Source organism: Struthio camelus, chromosome 15, assembly GCF_040807025.1.
Source record: "Struthio camelus isolate bStrCam1 chromosome 15, bStrCam1.hap1, whole genome shotgun sequence".
Taxonomy (NCBI): Eukaryota; Metazoa; Chordata; class Aves; order Struthioniformes; family Struthionidae; genus Struthio; species Struthio camelus.
In genome coordinates this window covers 19,665,999-19,679,696 of record NC_090956.1, presented here as the reverse complement: position 1 = coordinate 19,679,696, position 13,698 = coordinate 19,665,999, and positions in this window count along the sequence as shown.

The following is a 13,698-nucleotide window of genomic DNA, read 5'->3' as shown; positions in this document are numbered from 1 at the left end:
TAGGCATGGTGTCAGTTCGGGTGGAAAGAGGAAGTGCAGAGGTGAAGGTGCTGTGGGGCTGGAATAGGCATGCCAGCACCAAGATAGGATCCCAGCAGAGATTATAAGTAAGCATTTTTTAGTGGTTCTGGTGCATGAACAGGCAATCCAAAAGCATGTTTCATTAGCGATCATGCCAGTAGGCATGGTGTTAATTTCAGTAGAGAGAGGAAGGATGGAAGTGCAATTGCTGTGGGTCTGGAATACGCATGCCAGGGCCAGCGTTGGTGCCGAAGAGCACTTGGCTGCAAGCACCTCTTATTGGATGCTGTGAGTGAACACTTGGGCCAGAAGCACATTTCATCTCTAAACCTACCAGTAGCATGTCTGAACCTACCTGGAGCATGTCTTGAGAGAAGTCATTTATAGGGAAGACTTTGGGCAAGGGAGTACACTAACCACACTTAACTTTAGGGTTAGATAGATAGCATGGTATGGTCATAGCAAAAAGTATCCTAGAGAAAAAGAATTGGAAGAGGAGGGTACAGCTCCTTATGGAAAGGCCACATAAAAATGCAGATATGTGGAGGAGTGCAGATTGTCAGAGGAGTAAAGAGGACCAGCTACCCTCTAAGAGACAGGAACCTGAGCACGATAACACAACTGACAGGGTAAGGGCCTTGCTGGCCAGGGTCTCTAGCCCCACAGTACCCAAGCAAGGCAAGCAGGACTGGAGATGGTAGCCAGGTTCAGCTGAGTCCAGATCATCCAGCAAGTTCATGGTGATGAGGCAGGTCTGAGGTTACAGAATCCAGTTCGCAGGTCAGAATCAGGCCCAATGACTATAACCAGGGTGAGGTCCAGTCCAGTGATCACCAGGCAGGTCTGTGGTCAAGTTGGGAAGTCAGTGTGTGGATCAGGGTCCAGATCAATGGGATCCATAGCCAGGTATGGGCATAGCTGTGCCTGAGCTACAGTGATATACAGTGATATATATATCACTCCTGTGATATAGCTCAGGTTGGGACTAAAGACCCACCCTCCAAATGAGCTTAAACGGAGCCATGGGCAAAGGGTGTGGGTAGAGTTCCCGGGTGAGTTTGGTTAGGATCATTAAGGCTAATTAGTGCCCTCTGGGGCCCTCAGGTCACCCTCTGGAGTTTATCTCGTCTCTGAGATCTGTACCAGCAGGGTGAGTCAAGAACTAAGTTTAGAGAGGATGCCTAGGTTTCCACATGGAAAGCCTAAAGGAGAGCTGGATTAGACCTGAGCCAGGTAGAGCAATTATGCTTTATCTGGAGGATGAAAGGAGGTAAATGTCCTCTGGGGATAGCAGTCTGCATGCAGGAGGCCAGGTTTGTATGCTGTGTTGAGAGCAAACACAGGAATCGCTCTCTAGGCTCATTTCTAGGTGAGAGGACACTCAGGCAACTGGGAACAATGAAGGCTACAGAAGTGAAGAGCCCTTTGGGCTGTCTAAAACAAAAAAGGAAGAACAGTAATTCATGCAGAACCATCGCTTGCTCTATTTTCTCTCTCCTCCAGAGAAAGCTGTATAGATGTAGAAAACAGCTTCTGAAGACAGAGGAGAGACAGGGTCTTCAGCTGAGGAGCCCAGTCCTCTTTACTGAAGAGGTAAGCATCATCCTCAAACTATTCTCATTTGTCACTTCTTATGCAGGGAACCTCAAAATAGGATTCATCTCAGCTAACACATGGGTAAATGAAAGTGGAATTCTGTATCTGACCTAACTATTGCTGGTTCCCCTCATATTCAATAAATGTAGTTGCTTTTAGGGAGCATCTGAGCTGTTTCAGGTATTGACCTTAGAATGAGCTGATTCATACCCCAGACAAGATTCAGTGTATGGCCTAACTCAACACTGAACAGTCTAGGAGTCCTGGGGGACTAGCTCAGACTGAGAAATGTCATGTAGTCAGATGTGCCCCAACTCTTGAGTACAGAAGTGCTTTAATATTTACCCATCTACAGCAATTCAAGGATAAGGTGAGGTCTGTGTCTTCTGGGGAAAAAAGAAAAGAAAAGAAACTGGGACAGGATTTCTTAAAGGTGATGGAAGTGATGATACTGGTCCTTTACTAGGTGCAGAAAAATTGGTGTCATTTATGATATGGTCATACTTGTCTTTAATTGTGCATGGTGATGGAGAGGATGGGGAAGGCGGTAATGTGGGTGTCATGGGATATTTGTGGTGCAGGTGGATGGGGAATGTTTTTGCCCTAGAACACTCACATGGAGAGAAATGGAAACTTTGGTTGCACTAGGATCACTGAGAGGGGAGCGTGGCAAGGGGATAATCAAGTGGTTCAATTCACCCGCTAAATAAAGGGGCAACTGGGGAGGAGGCTTCCTAAAGGACTTCTTGGAGAAAGAGTCAAAAAGCATACAGGCAGCTGAAGCAAGGTGGAGTGGAGAGAGATTGAATTTTTGTCCAAAAAGAATTTCCTACTCTTGCCATTACATTACCACTAACATGGCCCTCAGCTGGGGATTTGTATCATTCCCTATATTGGAGGCACGAGGAATGAAATGAGAAGAAGTTCTCATTTTTTCAGAGCATGTAGATTCCACCACTGATGAAAGTGACCTCGTGCCTGTGAATCAAAAGTGATATTTACACTAGCTGGGGAACTAATCTGTCCCTTCTGATAGGGCCATACACTTGTCCCCAGCTGTGGAACATCTCCACCTCACTGAGATGAATCCTGGAAGAAGAAATATCTAAAATCAATAAAGTAAGCAGAAAGAAAGAAAAGAGAACAAAACACTCTTCCCCACCCCCCGGATGACAGCATCAGCAGTATTGGAATATGGCAATTAGCAGATATAGCAGGTAATGTCTGCAGTGTAAAAGAGCTGAGCTCGGCCCCAGATGACCTAATGCATATTTCAGGAAGCAGATAATTTTGTGCCAGTTACAGTGGTCACTGCAAGTTACCTAGTACTGTGGGAGGGACAGTGCCTGACAGGCTATTCCTAAAAGGAAAACAGCTGCATGAGGGAAGGTTGTGCAGGGACTTTGGAGAATCTCTCTGGAAGGTAGAAACATATTCCAAACCATAAAGTTTTAAAGCTGCCTTATTTTCTGAGTCATATTGTGGAACAATTTAGATTAGCTGAGGAGATGTGTATGGAGAATTTTATCACTGATGTTCACACATAAAGGCATACATGCATGCACATACATACACACACACACAATCATTTCTGTGAGTATTGCTAATTTGCAGGCTTGAGCCATCTGCAGTGGGCTGGTAGATATGACCCAGGGCCAGTGGGTAACCTATGTCCTTTGGAGTGACAGCTGGAGGCCAGGCAGGATTGTCTAGGGCATCTTGTGAGGCACCAGGAGCAGATGTGGGGATAAAGGAATGCAGTCCCTGATCTGTGCAGGAGTCCAGTGAGGTAGCCATTTGAATGAAGGGAGAGAGAAATCTTTTACACAAACATCAGCATCTACAGCCACTTCTAACACCTACACAAATCCTCCCTGGCCTCCAGTCACTGCTTGTACAGAGCTTTCAGGTACCCTGAGGCATCTCAGCAGGCACTGTGGGTACAGGGCTACAGAACAGAATCAATCCCCTAAATGCAATGCCCAGAGCTGCAACTGAAATCCACCTTTTAAGTTAGTTATTTCAACTAATGAGTCAGGATTCATTTTCCCAAACTGCAGATGCCCATGTCTCAGCTGGTACTGTACATTCCCATTTTCACAAATGAGTGAAAAGAGAGATTTCCTGAATACAGTTCATTTTACTGAAGACAGACTGTGTTATTCTTCTAAATATCAGCTTCAAGGCAGGATGAATTATGCCTTACAGATGAATTACGTCTGTTTCTCACTACCGACTATCAAGGGAGTTGAAACAACATGATTGAAGGTAGGCATCTACACTGTTGAGGTCAAAGATAAGGAGAAGGGAAGCCTATCTCTGTTCCTCCATTTTTCCAACACTTGCTTTCCTCTCTGGAAGAGCTTTGACAGGACAAATCCTTGCTGGCTGTGGTTCATCACATTATTCCTCCTCAGTATTTGCTAGCTGCTTCTGTCTCTGATTTTTTTCTAGCATCTCCTCAGGACCTGAAATTAAGCTGATAGAACCACAGTTCCTTTCATCCCTTCCTTGAAGGTCAGTGCAACACTTCTTTCTCCCATTTCTCTGAATATCCTCAGGAGGAATTACAGTAAGTCAAGCTGCTTGGAAAACATTTCCCTTTTCAAGGTTTTTCCCAAGGTGTTCTTCCTTCTTTCAGCATGGCTTTTCATCTTATATCCACTGCTGCTAACAGGATACATCAGCCAATAACAGTTGACAGTTCTACGAAACACAGAAAATGAGGAAGACGTTATTTCTGTCTCCTCAAAGTCATGATCATCTTGCAGGGAGCTTTCCCTCCGTAATAAGAAATAACCTACTATTTCCTTTGCCTTTTGGCTATTTCAGCATTGGCTTCTTCAGATCGTGGTCACACTCCATCCCATACATCCTGATAGTTCAACCATGTAGATGTCAGCTCCTACTTTGGCTGTCTTCTGGAGTGACTTACCTTTCTCACTGTTGGGGGGGGGGGGGGAAGAGCACAGAATTCAACTCCTCCATACAGCACTGTACATAGCAAGCCAGAGACACTAGCCTTGGGAACTCAACCTGAGGACAGCTCCCAAAGGTGGTGGAACCAATCTGGGTGAGATTTATGACCCTTTCTTTTAGGCACTTTGGATGGATTTAGTTGCTCACACATAGGCATCTAGCATTTTCGAGGAAAAACTGTCTTCTGCCTGGATGCCAGAAGGAGTGTGTATATCTGCCAGCACCCTGAGGATCTCCTGGCTGTGGCAAATGGCACCTTGATGAGGATTAACTAAATGAAGGCCCATAATATAAATGCACAGTCACTGCAGTCTCCCTTCAGAACAAATGAGCATCTCTAAAATGCATTAGTCTTAGTGTTCTGTTCTGTGTGTTTCTTTTTTTTTTTTTGATTGTACATCTCTTACTAAAGCCGTGGTTTCTTCTACCATCACCTTGCAACTAACATCAGGCTGAAGGGTGAGGAAGTGAGTCAGGTGCCTAATGCCAGTTTAGATTCACTTAAGGAATCGAAGTCATTGACTTGAGACTGCCAGCTATGATATGGGACAAACAAGAGACCTGTGCTTTTGTAGAGCTGAGGCTGGAGTTCAGGAAGGATGCCCAAGGGTGTCTGGTATGGGTTTAGGGACCTATATTTAGACCTCCACCTTGTTTCTCTGAAAGCGTTCCAAAGAATTCAACCACTTGTTCTGTGAATCATCATAGATAACAAACCTATTCTGTGGTTTAAAAACTACTGGTTAGGGTTAATCATCAGCTCTGTGGCTGCTATATTGATGCTGCCTCCTACTGCATTAACTATGATATCCTACATTACAGAATCACAGAATCGTTTAGGTTGGAAGGGACCTCTGGAGAACATCTAGTCCAACCTCCCTGCTCCAGCAGGGTCACCTAGAGCATATTGCCCAGGATCACATCCAGACGGGTTTTGAATATCTCCAGGGAAGGAGACTCCACTACCTCTCTGGGCAACCTGTTCCAATGCTCTGTCACCCTCACAGTGAAGAAGTTTTTTCTCAGGTTCAGGTGGAACTTCCTGTGGTTCAGTTTCTGCCCATTGCCTCTTGTCCTGTTGCTGGGCACCACGGAGAAGAGGCTGGCCTCATCCTCTTGACACTCCCCCTTCAGATACTTATATATGTTTATGAGATGGCCTCATTCATGTCATCGTGACCATCCTGAAAATCCCTTCTACCACAGAGCTGAAAAAGGCATTTTCCACCTGTTCCTCTCACCTCACTGCGGTGACAATTTTCTATGAGTATGTACCCCTTGTGTATCTGTCACCAAACCTAAGCTCCATCAGACACCATAACAAAATGTTATCCCTCTTCCACACTGTTGTGAGCCCCTGACCAACCCCTTTATATACAGCTTGAGAAACACAGAGGTGAAAGAAGCTCTGAAAAGGGCAGCCAAGAAATGCAGTTCCAGAGGATGGTAGGCATACATACCATCCCGTGAGAGAAAAAGAGAGGACTGCCTGTTCTCTGTGGCAATCTTGTAGTTAAGGTTTGGGCACTCTGCTGATGTGCTGGTCTAGGACCTCAGGAGCTGCAGAGACTTCCAAGCATGAACACTGAGTGATGGTAACGGCACATCATATTGATAATAAAACTGAGTGGCCTGAGGACTGTGATATTTTACTGTTTGTTGGCCACCAAAGGTGGAACCTGCCCAGAGAGGGGAAGGTTTGAATGAGCCTATTCACTGTGTCGTCCTTTGGATGGGCAAGAAGCAACTGCTGTGAGAATCCAGCATTGCTGATATGTGAACAGTTTATGAGAAGACGGTGGGCAGCTGTCTATTGTACCAAATGCAGCAAGCATGTATCAGTGTTAGACACTTTGTTGAGTCACCATTATTAAAAGTGGAATCTTCCTCTGCTCTGCAGAAAGAGGGGCAGCAGCAGAGGTTAATTCTGTTCTTATGGTCACAGACGTCATACCATCTCATCCAAAATTAGAGGCAGGATTCATGTGATCCATACCTACCAACAAAAGGGAAACCTTTTCATTTGAGTATCTAAATTCACAGCTCATGGAGAGAGAGAGAACCAGTTCCAGGGAACAATTCACCTCATCCACGGGTAAGCACTGAGAATAAATTGCATGAACCATAACAAAAAAAGCTCCTTTTTCTCCCTTCCTGTATATTTGTTCTTTTTAAAGCTAGTCCAAGTTCATAATTCAGGAGGTTTCATGTCCAACCTCCCACTCAAAGTGAGGTCAGCTAGCAGGTCAGACCAGGTTACTCAGGTTTGTCTCCACTCTTGCCACAGTGAGCAAACCCTCAGCCCATGCAGCAAACCAGTATTTGCTCCTTTTACACAGGTACACGTACCACCTGCGCTCCAGCAAGGTGAGCGCAGGGTGCTGCCCATAGAAAAGGCATCTTGCCACCTTCCTGCCTTAGGAGATCTGTTACCCTGCAGTGTGCTGCAGAGGACATATGGGGCTGTGAGAGCCAGTCATCACTGGCATCACGGAGTGCAGCCTAGGAACACAGCCATGAGACACCCCAAGGCCCCACACAGGCCCCTGTGGGACCCCAGCTGTAGCCTCAGCATGCTGCCAGGCCACTCCAAAGGCAATGGTGTCCCCAGCAACCCTCCCCCAGCCCAGAGGCACCCTGCCAAGCCTTCACTGACGCTGCACTGCAGCTCCAAGGCTCCAACAGCCCTGGTCGGGCTGGTGGGGCCATGAAGTTGGCTGTATGGGGCTAAAAGAGCAGCCTGGTGTGAGGTGCAGTACTCACCTCCTTGCTTAGAGCAACATGGGTCAAATTCCCACACTGTTCCTCTGGCCGTGAGTCACTGTGTCCTCGCGCATGGGGCTGGCGGGTTCTAGCTGACCACGCCGCTCCCTGCACGGCTGAGGAGAGTGAGAAAGACAGAGACCATCGACCAAGTCCTGATCATGTGATCTGTGCATACAGATCAGATATACAGTGTGCATGTGGGTGTGCGTGTGGGCACGCATTTGTGTTTAATGCCCGAGGCCCACACGTTGCACCAGCAGGAGGATCCAGGGCAGTGCAGAGGGGCTGGGCAGGACCAGGCCTACCTGGGAAAGGGTGCTGGGGTGTGAGGGAAAATTCTGCCAGATCCCCCACCCAGTGCGGGATGGGGTACCCCTGGGAGTGAGGGGTCCTGGCCAGCCCTTTCATGGCATGCCATCCTTCCAGGAATGGGCACTTCCACATGGGCCCTGATGGGCCTGTGCCAAGTTTCTGGTCCCCACAGGGACTTGGCATTGGTGGTGGGCCCTGCAAGGAGTTGCTAGGTGGTGCTGCTGGGGCTGCAGAGCTGGAGCCAGGCTGGGCACAGACATAGCCAGGCAGCAGCACGAGGCCGAGCCACCACAGGGTGCAAGCTGGGCAGGACCTGCTGCTCCCAGAGAGAAAGTGCCAGTGATGCTGTGGCAGGGGACAGACCACGCCAGTGTGAGCAGGGTGGTGCAAGACAGGTCCAGGGGGACCATGGAAGGTCCCCACCAGGCTGTAAGGGGCTGCAGGGCCATGGCGAGGGGGACTGAGCCCAGGCCACTTCTTGGCTGTCCCAAGGAGATCTGCTGCAAGTACTATGAGCTGGGCTGCTGGCCTACTCTGGCACCTGATTTGGCCAAGTGTGTTCTTGATGGGCCCCGCTTGCGGTGCTGCTCCCAGGGCTGGGCAAAAGCAGAGGTGTGGAGGTGGCTGGGAGAGCACTGCCATGCACAAGGCACAAAGGAGCCATATAGCTGGGAAGAGTGTAGCCTGACCGTGCTGCTGAGGTTCCACAGCATGAAGCAGCTTCCTAGAGGACTTTCTAGGCAGGTTTCTAACAAGAGATTCAAAATTTCCCTTTAAAAATCCTCTGACTGCTGTGAAGAATCTGTGTTTGAAACAACAGGTCCTGCTTTAGGGTGCTAGAGCAGCTGATGGGCATAAATACTGAAGATTTTCACATTGGTAATATAGATGACTCATACGCAGGTTTCTGCCATTAATTTTGTTTTATGTAATCATTAGCTTGATTTCTTTTATTTTTAAGCAAAAAATTTATGTGAAAGTATTTACTTTTAGGAAAAATTCAAACTTGACTGAAAACTAATGCCTACTGCCATAAAAAGAGAAAGTTCCCCACTGTTGTTATCCAATGACAGTGCCTTGAAACAATGTTTTCTTCCGTCTGATTAGCAGGAACTCATTTCTGGAGGTCACAGAGGGATAGAGATTTCAAAGACACATTGATATTTACTGGGATTTGGAGAATTACATGCAAGCTTAACTACTACTGAAATAAACGGTAATCTGAGAGTTTTGCAAATCTCATTCTTACACTGAAAAGCAAATCAAAGGGAAATATTAGTCATCAAGGCTGCAATCCCTCCATGCTGAAACTTCTGCAAAACATGCACAGTTCAGAGCCTTTTTCCACTGCTAAAGAATAAATTCCATTTAACTCCCTTAGCACTCCCTTAGTGTACACGGTCTACACAAGACCAGAGTCAAGCCAGATTCTGATTTTGACAAATGACAGTCAGGAGCCATGACCATCAACGAAAAAAGACAGGATTTAGTCGTCATGTTTGGAAAAATACACTAGCTACTTTGTGCACTCCAAATGATAGTGACATATGTACTTTTTAATTGTTTTTTTCCCTTGAGTGTCTTTTGGCAAAAGGAAATATGGAGAGTTGGGACTTTCCCTCTAAGGACCCTGCTTGCTCAATGAGTGGCAAAGAAAGAACAGTCAGGAGGATGCAAGCTTTTAAGCAGTCGTGAGATTGTTGAGTTTCTTGTGGAAAATGGACTCACGCAAATACTTATACAAGAGTAAGTATGAAAAATCACTTTTGGATAAACTTGAATTTACACCTGTTCCTGTAACAAAAGTACTCCTTGAGATGAGGTTTGGCTTTGAAAAACTGAACGACAGTGGCATAAGCCTATCATCACACATTGACTGGTCTAAGGTATATAAGCAAGGAAATCTGAAGAGTTCTTCTAAACCTCAAAAGCCAAAAGCAGAAGGGATGGACAAATGTTTTCTCCTCAACACAGAATGATCACCTGCAAAGTAGAATTAACCAAGAAACCCATTAAGCAGCATATCACTCATCTACCAGAGTTCACAGAAATACTGCCTGATCACAGAAATACTACCTCCAAAATTTCCTGAAGTTCTACCCTAAAAGGGAGAAGACTCACCAAAGATGGCTGTTGTTGAACTTTTCAGGCAAATATCATCTTCTGCAAAATGTAGGATTGCACAGGATAGCGAGAGAAAACTACCTTTTCACCAGACACTAAAGACAGCACCTCACGAGGCACCCCTTACCTTCTCTGAAGACTGGTAGCCAGAAGTAGTTCTCTTTGTTATTGGCTGCTGAGACGAATCCTGCAGAGCCTTCAGTGTAACGTTCCTGCTCTGAAAGAGGTAGTACTACCTGTAAGAACCTCAGCATGTCAGCCATGTTATTATTACAGATGAGAGTTAATCTTGCAGATGCTTTACAGCCATGAGCCTCTCCTTCAAAACCAAGCAATATCTCAGCTGATTTAACAGACAAGATGGCCCATTCCACTGCAGCTCTAAGAGAGATCTCATCTTTTTGAAGGACTGACATCAATGGTGAGAGCAGCCAAAAGTCTCTAGACATTTTACTGGCCATAGATCTTCAGGATTCTCTGGGACTCCTGAGGCACTCCTCTTTTTCTCAAAGACCAAGAAGAGAGGACAGCAACCAAAAATCATTTGATGTTCTTTCTCAAATTTGAAATTCTTTCCATTTAAATATGCATGTAGTTTTAGACATACATATATACATATATACACATTTGCCAAAGGTCTTCTACGTCTGTACCAGTTCCACTTATTCTTATATTCTGCTGAGGTGTACTTTAATGCAAAAATTAGGAATATGATTTTGGCTATTTAATCCTTAAACAGCATGTGCTAAGTGATGAGAAGCTGCTTACTTCCACAGGTTCTTTGCAAATTATTGGTTTCTTCTGGCTTCCAGCTCTATTTGGGTGACAGCACTTTGCAGTTATTACCACTGTTTTTACTTTGCATTCTGGCAGTGATTAGGGGTCACAGGGAAGAGAGCTCTGTTAAAAGTCATGTGAATGTATACAGGTATTTGATCTGGGGTAATAACAGAGTGTCCGTCACCCAGGAAAATAGAAACAGATTTTAATGAGACAGAACTGGCTGCAGTGATCAGGTGCAAGGCATGGCTAGGAAAGCATGCTGACCAGCCACCTGTTTACACACACCTGATCCCTTTTATTCCCTTTTCACTCTGTTTTCCCATACTTGTTCCTCCTCAGTTCAACTTTGATCTCTCTCTTTCCCCATCTTTGTTCCTTTCCCTAAACACCCGACTATAAGCCTTGTACAATCCCGAAATGCTTTTTCCTAGCACTCCATAATGTGTCCCATAGTCCCATGGCCAATGCCCATCTCACCCCCCAATCAATAAGATGATCCAGGGAGAGCCTCTCTTGTTGACTCCTTCGATGGCTGTCACACAAGGACAAGGGGGCTGATGGCTCTCCTGTGATCACCCTGGGAAGGCCCAGCTCAGGGTGCTCTATTGTCTCTAACTAGATTATTGGGGTTCCCTCACCTGTCAGTGTTCCTCTGTGCTCCTTTGTGTTTGTGGAGGTAAGACTTTTACTCACATAACCTAACACTGTAGTGGTTAGACACCTGCCCAGGAGGTAAGAAACAGGATTTCAGGATGATCCTCTGGAGAACTGAACCCCCTTCTCCTGTTTCCCAGAGACTGGAAGCTCTCATTTAGTTTCTGTCCCTGGCCCACTGGTCTTGCATTCTTGGCTTTACAGCACAAGTAGAGGGAATCCTATCCCCTATCCCTCCCCTCTTCCCAGGACTGTGGGCACCCTTTGAGCACAGGCAGTTTCTGAATTTAACTCTCTTCTCCCATCTCAGGCTGAGGAGAGCCCAGAATATATCTGCCAGTGTTGGGGCAAGCACTCGACACTCTAAGCTTCAGTGTTAGAGGCGAGAGTTTCCTCTTCCACCTGACCCATCGCTGTCTGCTAGAGGCAACTTGTGACCCAAATGGAGATAGAGATGTTTATTGTGAGGCCTTGGGTCAGGCATTTGTTGAGATAACCTGAGTGCTTCCGTTTTCTCTTTGACAAAAGGCAGGGCCCTGTGGCATGTGACACTCCGGGCTGCCATGTGGATGGGCTGAGATCAGTAAAGGGATAATTTGGGCTATAATTGGATATTTGGGTTATAACTGGATAATTTGGGCTGCTTTCCAGCACCATGGAGGTCTTCAGTGGCATCCAGCTCTCCCAAATGCTCAGAGAAGCCCAGATTCCAGCTCTGAGGGTCTCCAAGTCATTAAATAGGGCTGGAAAGAATGCAGTGTCCCGGCATTTGATCCCCCTTGCCATAAGCTGCTCTAACCTGTATTTGCAGGCTTCAGTGACAGATATTCTGCTCCTCCTCTTCCTATCTGAGGCTAGCCCTTGGCTCTTCTTACACTCTCCATTTTTCTTGCAGTCTAACCTAACTCCCACTTGCTGTGGTTTAGACCCTTTGCCTCTGCTCCATAGCTTCAAAAGAACTGGAAGATAAGTGCGGTCCGTTCCTCCTTGCCTGGCGGTTCAGGCAGTGTGGCCACTTGGTCCTGCCCCAGAGTCAGCTGCTTAGGATTTTCCAGTCCTCTCAGGTAGATAATCACATAGACCCACTTTTAGTCTCCAAAGATAATGACTATCTTGTTTCCTTTTTGTTTTGCTTTAGCTCTCTCTTTGGCTGCCAGGCAAATTTTGCTGCTCTGTCCTTCTGTAAGGACACCACTGTGGACTGTGATGGGCTGTCTAGTAGAGCTGTGATTAGGTCTCTGGTATGAGTGTTGTGCCAGCCAGTTCAAGCAGTCCTCTCCTGCCCATTCCCACGCCTGTATTGTCCCCTCTCTTGCGTCAAGGCAACCATTAGCGCAACTATGAAGTGAGAAATAACTCAGCAGGAAGTGACTTTCAGCTAACCTCCCCTCGCCACTTTGCTGTACAACTTCCACAGACAGCATGAGTGTAGGACAGAGCATCCATAGGTGGGACTGGCTCTTGGCCATACACAACAGGAGCTGCCACCCAAGAGGCCTTGTCTCAGCACTGATGGCCTCTGGCTTTGATGACGTGGTCAGACTTCCCCCACTGCCTCCCGAACAGCCACCTATCTGTTGGACAAAGATAGCAGTGTGGAGATCTCGTGACCTATGTGTCTGACATTTGTGTCCAGGGACTGCTGCATAGGCATGTTTCCAAAAGTGATTTTTAACAATTTTTCTAAAAAGAAAAATTAAGGCAATACACTAATTCAAACTCCTTATTGGTCCTGTCAGAGCCCAAATCTAAAAAAGCGCAGCAGCAGAATCAGAGGACATCGGTTTCATCCTGTAGGCTCAACCACGTGTATTTTACTCTATTCAGACTGAGGTTCTTCTTCCTCTGCAGATTTTGAATGCAAACACAGTGAAGAATACGGTTTGTTGTAAACAATTTTGTGATCACCAGCTTCAGAACCTTCCTCCTTTTCATGCAAGGAGTCTACTTCTGAGATGTTCTTGTAACTTCCTTGGCTTGTGGGTGTTCACCCTGCAAAGGAAATCATGATTTTCCACCTCTCAGTAATAACAAACTACACTCATCTGGAGAGTACAATAGTTGCAAAGTGGAAAATAAGTGAATAGGCCAGAGGAAGGGCTGATGGTATTGATGATGGGCTGCCAGTGCTCCATGAAAACACTTCCAAAGATCACAGACTGAAAACTTTACATTCATCTGATTTCTGGGTTTTTATTACTTCTCTGTGAAGTACAATACCTTTGATTTGACAGCTTCTGTTTGGTTTTAGTAGTTATTTGTAAATAACTTTATTACATCCAAGACCAGTTAACTCTAGAACCTCTCTGCAACGTCAGAGCCAGGGTAAGCACCACTGCACGCTGGCTTGGGAAACAGGGATAGAAAGCATCCTCCAGCAGACCTGACCAGAAAGATTTATTCAGCTCCCTGCAAAATGCAGGCAATTTGACTTTGGTACTATAGCAAGAATAACAGATACCC